Genomic DNA, 8,119 nt, shown 5'->3' on the forward strand with positions numbered 1-8,119 from the left:
GCAACTGCTTCATAAACACTTTGAGAGAAGTTATTGGTCTGTTGGGCACCAAAGTGAATAATATTCTGTACCTTAGCCCTGGGGGGGAGTGTAAGGGGCAGATACAGTCACTGTGTTACATACAGAGAAGTTATTGGGCTGATGGGCACTAAAGTGAATAATATTCTGTACCTTAGCCCTGGGGGGGGGGAGTGTAAGGGGCAGATACACTCACTGTGTTACATACAGAGAAGTTATTGGGCTGATGGGCACTAAAGTGAGTAATATTCTGTACCTTAGCCCTGGGGGGGGAGTGTAAGGGGCAGATACAGTCACTGTGTTACATACAGAGAAGTTATTGGGCTGATGGGCACTAAAGTGAATAATATTCTGTACCTTAGCCCTGGGGGGGGGAGTGTAAGGGGCAGATACACTCACTGTGTTACATACAGAGAAGTTATTGGGCTGATGGGCACTAAAGTGAGTAATATTCTGTACCTTAGCCCTGGGGGGGGAGTGTAAGGGGCAGATACAGTCACTGTGTTACATACAGAGAAGCCTTTACAATGGGAAAGTTTATTCCCAGAGGGACTGTTTGTAACAGCAAAGTGACTGAAACTTTTGTCACAGCTTCTGCCTCTGTTTCCAACCTCTGCAACTTATATTTGTTACACAGCTCAGTATTTGGGATCATTACAAGGGGGAAAGAGAAGCCCCACTAAGGAGTCAGCTAAAGTCTCACCCCAAGCTCAAAGTGCCTTTAGTTTTTAAGAGAGCAGCCAGACAGGACTGTGATTGGTTGGCTAGTATGCATGTTTAATAGTGACCAGACCAAGTAGGCAGGGGAAAGAAAAATATTGTGAGTCGATCCCTAAGCTCAGGTCACTGACATCAGCCAAGAGCAGACTGAGCATGTGCAGTAGTTGGGCAAGGCAAAAGATGGAGAGCTACTGTGGGCATCTTCAGGGGCATGAATCTTTATTTCTATATAGCTTTGGGGGCTTTGGGCTGGTACAGGGGCCCAAAACACATAGCTAAACATTTCTAGACATATTCTTTTTTAGGCTTTAGTTGTCCTTTAAGCCACATGCTGTTATTGGGGGGCTTTCTATTCCGGGCAACGAGGGGCGATCACCCCTTGCTACAGTGGTAACCCTATTCTGAGGGGAAGCTGGGAGCATTTCCAAGATGGCAGCAAGAGATGACTCAGTTCCTGTCTTCATCAGGGTCAGGAATTCGGTCAGGATCGTCGCGGATGTGCCTTCGAATTTGGAGCAGAACCTGGCGTATATCGTGCAGAGGATTCTGGAGGAATTTGGCAGAGTTTCCAGGAGGGAGATTCTAGCGATACAGGACTACCCCAAGCGTGGAGTGTTCGACGTCACTTTCGATGGCGAGGGAGTCTACAAGAGCTTCCTGAGTATCTTGGAGGAAAATCCGGAGGACCCTAGGCTGAAAGGGTTTAAGATTTTTCCGCACTTCGCAGAGGAGGAGGTCTTTCTTGTGGTGAAGTCATATTCACCTTTTGTACCACTGAAAGAAATAGAAGTGGTGATTGGTAGGTACTGCAAAAAGTTGTCTTTTGTAGGTAAAATCCTTAATGAGCTGGGTATTTGGACATCGAAATACCGCTTTAAGGCAGTCTTTCAGAAAGTATGTATCCACCTGCAAGATTTCGGTTGGGCACGGTTAATATCGACTGTTATTTTAACGGTATGCCAGAATTTTGCAAAAGATGCCGACAGTACGGACATGTGATGGAAGGTTGCAATTTGTGCCAAAATTGTGGTAAGGAAGTCATGCGATTTTGAATTGTAAATGTAATTTTTGTCTTCAAGAGGGACATTTATATGCAACTTGTCCTAAGAGGAAGGTCAAGTCTGAAAAAGTCGCGAAGGTTGCTGGTAAGTTATCTTTGCCGGTTGAGCCAGTTCCTATGTCTTCGGGTGAGGAAAATATTGGTCAAGCTTCACAAGAGGGCCCGACTGTGAAGCGTGTAAAGCCAAAGGAGAAGAAGAGGAAGAAAGAACCTGAGGATACTGAAGTAAGTGCCTCTTCTGAATCTGTTGACACTGTTGTTGAATCTTTTTCCAGAGGTGAAAAACTTTTTGAGTCATATAAGGAGAAATCGAATAAAGAAATTGCAGAGATTTTAGAGGCATGATCAGACGAAGAAGAATTTCAAGGTATACATGAGTGTATTAGCAAGACCCCTGAAAAGAAAGACGTTAGAGCTGCGGTTTTGAGTCACATTAGGAAACTTAAGTAATTTTAAATAAAATAAAATTGGTTTACAGTGATGTTGTGAAGTAATTAGTGGGTTTCCTACTGTATTACTTTATTACTGAGTAACAGTCTCCCTATGCTAATGCAGAGGCAGCAGAAAGTAGAGGGCGCCGCGGATTGCTAGCCGCTAAGACTAGCCAAACTGGCTGGCTCTCTGCGGCCCTCCGCTCTCCCTATGCTAATGCAGAGGCAGCAGAAAGTACAGGGCGCCGCGGATTGCTAGCCGCCAAGGCTAGCTAAACTGGCCAGCCCTCTGCGGCTCTCCCTATGTTAATGCAGAGGCAGCAGAAAGTAGAGGGCGCTGCGGAATGCTAGCCACCAAGGCTAGCTAAACTGGCCGGCCCTCCGCTCTCCCTATGCTAATGCAGAGGCAGCAGAAAGTACAGGGCGCCGCGGATTGTTAGCCGCTAAGGCTAGCTAAACTGGCCGGCCCTATGCTCTGCTCTCCCTATGCTCTCCCTATGCTCTCCCTATGCTCTCCCTATGCTCTCCCTATGCTCTCCCTATGCTCTCCCTATGCTCTCCCTATGCTCTCCCTATGCTCTCCCTATGCTCTCCCTATGCTCTCCCTATGCTCTCCCTATGCTCTCCCGCAGAGGCAGCAGAAAGTAGAGGGCGCTGCGGATTGTTAGCCGCTAAGGCTAGCTAAACTGGCCGGCCCTCTGCTCTCTCTATGCTAATGCAGAGGCAGCAGAAAGTAGAGGGCGCCGCGGACTGCTAGCTGGCAAGGCTAGCTAAACTGGCCGGCCCTCCGCTCTCCCTATGCTAATGCTAATGCTAATGCAGAGGCAGCAGAAAGTAGAGGGCGCCGCGAATTGCTAGCCGCCAAGGCTAGCTAAACTGGCCAGCCCTCTGCGGCCCTACGCTCTCCCTATGCGATCGCTTCTCGGCCTTTTGGCTCAGACCAAGTGTAGGACTGAGTCAGAGGTGCCCAGGGACATCGCCCCTTGGCCTTTTAGCATCGGCTATCAGCCTTAAGCTACATGCTGCTTTTGGGGGGCTTTCTACCCTGGGCAATGAGGAGCGATCACCCCTTGCTGCAGTGAGAACCCTAACCCGTGGGGGAAACTGCGAGCATTCCTAAGATGGCTACGAGTGAGGATTCGGTTCCAGTCTTCATGAGAGTCAGGAATTCGATCAGAATCGTTGCTGTGGATCCTTCGAACGCCGAGCAGAATCTGAAGTATGTGGTGCAGAAGGTTCTAGAGGAATTCGGCAGAGTCTCCAGGAGGGAAATTCTCGCTATTCAAGACTACCCGACGAGAGGAGTGTATGATGTTACCTTCGATGGAGAGGGAGTCTTTCGGAGCTTTATGAGTATCCTGGTGGGAAACTTGGCTGATCCGAGATTGGAAGGATTTGAACTTTTCCCATATTTTGCTGAAGAAGAAGTCTTCTTGGTGGTGAAATCTTATTCACCGTTCGTGCTGCTAAAAGAGATTGAAGCGGTCATTGGCAGGTACTGTAAAAAGCTTTCTTTTGCAGGTAAAATTTTGAATGAGTTGGGCATTTGGACTTCCAAGTACCGTTTTAAAGCAGTCTTTGAGAAAAAGGGTACTTATCCCCCTGCAAGATTCCGGCTGGGTACGGTAAATATCGATTGCTTTTTCAGTGGGATGCCAGATTTCTACAAACGGTGTCGGCAGTACGGTCATGTTACAGACGGTTGTGTTCTGTGTCCAAATTGTGGTAAGAAAGGCCATGAGGTTGTGAACTGTTCTCTTCCGAGAAAATGTCATTTTTGCCTACAGGAAGGGCATTTATATTCAAAGTGTCCGCAGAGGAAAGATAAACCTGAAAAGATTGTAAAACCTGCTGGTAAGTTAACTATTGTAGAATCAGTGACCTCTGGAGAGGAGTCGGAGCTAAGACAAGTTTCACAGGAGGGCCCTACTGTGAAGCGTACAAAGAAAGAGGAAAAGACAAAGGAAGATGGAAGTTCTGGAAGCAGTAGAGTAAGTACGCCTGCTAAATCTAGTAAATCTGTTTCTAAGTCTCTTTCTAAGTCTCTTTCTAAAGGTGAAAAGTTGTATCAGTATTACAAGGACAAGCCAGACAGAGAAGTTCGAGAGTTTTTTGAAGAATGGTCGGATGAAGAGGATTTTGATAGAATTAAAGGACAAATGAAAGGACTGACTCAAAATGAAATAAGGGAAATGGTACTGGGTCATATTAGGAATTTAAAGTAATTTTAAAATTTAAAAATAACAAAAAATTTAATAAAATTTAAAAATTGGTTTTTCTGTGATGTTGTAAAGTAATCAGTGGGTTTTCCTACGAAGTTGCTTTATTACTGAGTTAAAACCCTCCCTATGCTAATGCAGAGGCAGCAGAAAGTAGAGGGCGCCACGGATTGCTAGCTGCCAAGGCTAGCTAAACTGGCTGGCCCTCCGCTCTCCCTATGCTAATGCAGAGGCAGCAGAAATTAGAGGGTGCCGCGGATTGCTAGCTGCCAAGGCTAGCTAAACTGGCTGGCCCTCCGCTCTCCCTATGCTAATGCAGAGGCAGCAGAAAGTAGAGGGCGCCGCGGATTGCTAGCTGCCAAGGCTAGCTAAACTGGCTGGCCCTCTGCGGCCCTCCGCTCTCCCTATGCTAATGCAGAGGCAGCAGAAAGTAGAGTGCACCGCGGATTGCTAGCCGCTAAGGCTAGCCAAACTGGCCGGCTCTCCCTATGCTAATGCAGAGGCAGCAGAAAGTAGAGGGTGGTGCGGATTGCTAGCCGCCAAGGCTAGCTAAACTGGCCGGCCCTCCGCTCTCCCTATGCTAATGCAGAGGCAGCAGAAAGTAGAGTGCGCCGCGGATTGCTAGCCGCCAAAGCTAGCTAAATTGGCTGGCCCTCTGTGGCCCTCCGCTCTCCCTATGCTAATGCAGAGGCAGCAGAAATTAGAGGGTGCCGCGGATTGTTAGCTGCCAAGGCGAGCTAAACTGGCTGGCCCTCCGCTCTCCCTATGCTAATGCAGAGGCAGCAGAAAGTAGAGGGCGCCACGCATTGCTAGCCGCCAAGGCTAGCTAAACTGGCCGGCCCTCCGCTCTCCCTATGCTAATGCAGAGGCAGCAGAAAGTAGAGGGCGCTGCGGATTGCTAGCTGCCAAGGCTAGCTAAACTGGCTGGCCCTCTGCGGCCCTCCGCTCTCCCTATGCTAATGCAGAGGCAGCAGAAAGTAGAGTGCACCGCGGATTGCTAGCCGCTAAGGCTAGCTAAACTGGCCGGCTCTCCCTATGCTAATGCAGAGGCAGCAGAAAGTAGAGGGTGGTGCGGATTGCTAGCCGCCAAGGCTAGCTAAACTGGCCGGCCCTCCGCTCTCCCTATGCTAATGCAGAGGCAGCAGAAAGTAGAGTGCACCGCGGATTGCTAGCCGCCAAAGCTAGCTAAATTGGCTGGCCCTCTGTGGCCCTCCGCTCTCCCTATGCTAATGCAGAGGCAGCAGAAAGTAGAGGGCGCCGCGGATTGCTAGCCGCCAAGGCTAGCTAAATTGGCTGGCCCTCTGTGGCCCTCCGCTCTCCCTATGCTAATGCAGAGGCAGCAGAAAGTAGAGGGCGCCGCGGATTGCTAGCCAGTGATCGCTTTTCGGCCTGTTGGCTCAGACCAAGTGTAGGACTGTGTCATTGGGTGCTGAAGGACACCTCTCCTCGGCCTTTGGGCATCGGTGGGTAACACCACCTTAAAGGACAACTAAAGCCTAAAAAAGAATATGACTAGAAATGTTTAGCTATGTGTTTTGGGCCCTTGTACCAGCCCAAAATCCCCAAAGCTATATAGAAATAAAGATTCATGCCCCTGAAGATGCCCACAGTAGCTCTCCATCTTTTGCCTTGCCCAACTACTGCACATGCTCAGTTTGCTCTTGACTGATGTCAGTGACCTGAGCTTAGGGATCGACTCACAATATTTTTCTTTCCCCTGCCTGCTTGGTCTGGTCACTATTAAACATGCATACTAGCCAACCAATCACAGTCCTGTCTGGCTGCTCTCTTAAAAACTAAAGGCCTTTTGAGCTTGGGGTGAGACTTTAGCTGAATCCTTATTGGGTGACTTTCCCCCTTGTAATGATCCCAAATACTGAGCTGTGTAACAAATATAAGTTACAGAGGTTGGAAACAGAGGCAGAAGCTGTGACAAAAGTTCCAGTCACTTTGCTGTTACAAACAGCCCCTCTGGGAATAAACTGCCCCATTGGAAAGGTTTCTCTGTATGTAACACAGTGACTGTATCTGCCCCTTACACTCCCCCCCAGGGCTAAAGTACAGAACATTACTAGCTTTAGCACTGGGGCTTGCTTTTTTTTTTTTTCTTTTTTTCTTTTATATCCAACCACACAACAGACCAATTACTACTCTCAGTGTTTATGAAGCAGTTGCATGGGGGTGTGTGCATTACACACGGGGAGAGGCCAAACTGTGCCAGTAGGTGTATAGGCAGAACAACATGTACAGGGGAACCTCTGCACAAACACTATGTTCCTTCCCAGGATGCAAAGTGACTGACACTGAGCTCAGAGTTTGTGTCTCACTATTATAAACAGGCTGTGTATGGAACCCCCAGTCTGTACGGCACCCCCAGTCTGCTCATCTGCCCTTTGCTTTGGTCAGTGTAATGTGAGTATTAGAGAGAGTCATTTGTAGAAGAATAGAATTCAGAATGTGTTTTGGTTGGAAAAAGCCCCTAATTATCTTCTGAGCTGATATTTTGGGGGGATGGGGATATGGGAATATTTGGGAGTCTGTTATAAACAAGTTATGTCTAAATACTGAGCTAAAGCTTGTTTGTATTGATATCCTGTAATAAACTGTGTATAATAGGGCAGCACTAGTTTATATGTACCTGTACCCATGATGCACCTGTGTCTCTGTGCCAATGGGATCATTTGTAGGTTCCACCTAGTTCTCTATGTAGGTTGAAGGAAAAAATATATACACAAAAGCATTGACCAATGAGAATGCTGATTAGATTCCCAGCACTATATCAGCCATTTTGATATTATCTTACATATAGAGATAATGATGCCATTTTCCCGTCATTATATGGCACAGGAATCAGACATGGGGATAAAGGGACAGACTTGTTCAGTGCTGGGAAACTGTGCTTATTGCTCCCAACTCCAATTGCAGGAACAGAGAACAGGGAGCCGGATTGACTCACATCAGCTGGGATTCTCATTGGGGGATTCTTTTGCATATTTATGCAGCCACTGGCTTTGTGCTGTTGTTTTGATAATTTACTACGTTCCCTAAGCTTAGCCTCCCAACAGCAGCCCAGAGCAAACTGAGCATGTGCAGGAGCCAGATCTTATAGAAGATGGTATAACAAAGTAACAAGATGGCGGCCCCCTGTGGACAACTTTGAAAGCATAAATCATTATTTAAATAAGGCTTCTCAACCCCTGGGCTTGTGCAGTAAGTTCAGAATGTTTATGTTTATGTTCAGTATATAAAATACAGCATTTCTAATGATTTTCTATTTTAGGGTTTAGTTCTCCTTTAAACTCTTCAGTGGGCCCCTGGTGTTCATATTTAGGGTGTTTTATCTTGGTACCTAATGCTATGTGGGAGATAAGATGCTGGAAACTGGAAGCTTTGAGTGGATTCTTGGAAATGTTATCAAAATTGCCAACTTTAGGAAAGCTTTGCGGCTTGGTACTGTGGAGTAGAAAGACATGGGTACCCATTTTAGATTCGGGGGAATGTGTACTTTCCAAAAATATATGACTTTCTGGGGTGAATGTACTTTTTACTAGCTTTATCCCACATATAATGATGTAAATGTTGATTTTGCAGAAGCTGAAATGACAGTACATATGGGGGTATGTTCCCATTGGGGCCCCTACATGCCACATACTTAGCTAAACCTATACATA

At 47.1% G+C, this 8,119-nt stretch overlaps 1 pseudogene; it reads left to right on the top strand.

Moving 5' to 3' along the window:
- Window positions 1-1,167: 1,167 nt before the first annotated feature.
- Window positions 1,168-2,143, top strand: LOC116412616 (annotated as a pseudogene).
- Window positions 2,144-8,119: the final 5,976 nt, after the last annotated feature.

The sequence above is a fragment of the Xenopus tropicalis genome, chromosome 1 (genome assembly GCF_000004195.4).
Source record: "Xenopus tropicalis strain Nigerian chromosome 1, UCB_Xtro_10.0, whole genome shotgun sequence".
Classification (NCBI taxonomy): domain Eukaryota; kingdom Metazoa; phylum Chordata; class Amphibia; order Anura; family Pipidae; genus Xenopus; species Xenopus tropicalis.